The sequence below is a fragment of the Penaeus monodon genome, chromosome 22, assembly GCF_015228065.2.
Source record: "Penaeus monodon isolate SGIC_2016 chromosome 22, NSTDA_Pmon_1, whole genome shotgun sequence".
Taxonomy (NCBI): domain Eukaryota; kingdom Metazoa; phylum Arthropoda; class Malacostraca; order Decapoda; family Penaeidae; genus Penaeus; species Penaeus monodon.
In genome coordinates this window covers 31783563-31783964 of record NC_051407.1, presented here as the reverse complement: position 1 = coordinate 31783964, position 402 = coordinate 31783563, and positions in this window count along the sequence as shown.

Genomic DNA, 402 nt, shown 5'->3' with positions numbered 1-402 from the left:
AAAATTCAAGTTACCTGTTTTATCCTTTAAAATTGTAAAACACCCAATGATATTAATTTTTTTTTCCATAGCTGCAATGTTTTAATTCCCTGACTTAGAAAAAAACGTCATCCTTTTGCTCCAGGAAATAATAATGGCAGTTTGCAAAGTATAAAAATAAAAAAAATAGGAAAAACGGTTAAAACTAAAAAATTTTAAGGTTTTTAAAAATTCTCGTCAGTAAAAAAAACACACCTTAGAAATAAATTACCCAGCAGGGTCTAAAAAAAAAAAAAACTAGACAAGAGTGATGCGTGTGTTTGTGTTCAATTTAAAAAATTTTAATGTCACATGGGATAGGAAATCGGTGTAAAAAAAAGTTTTGTTGACTATGGAAAATTTTAAACAAAACCTTTTTAAAAC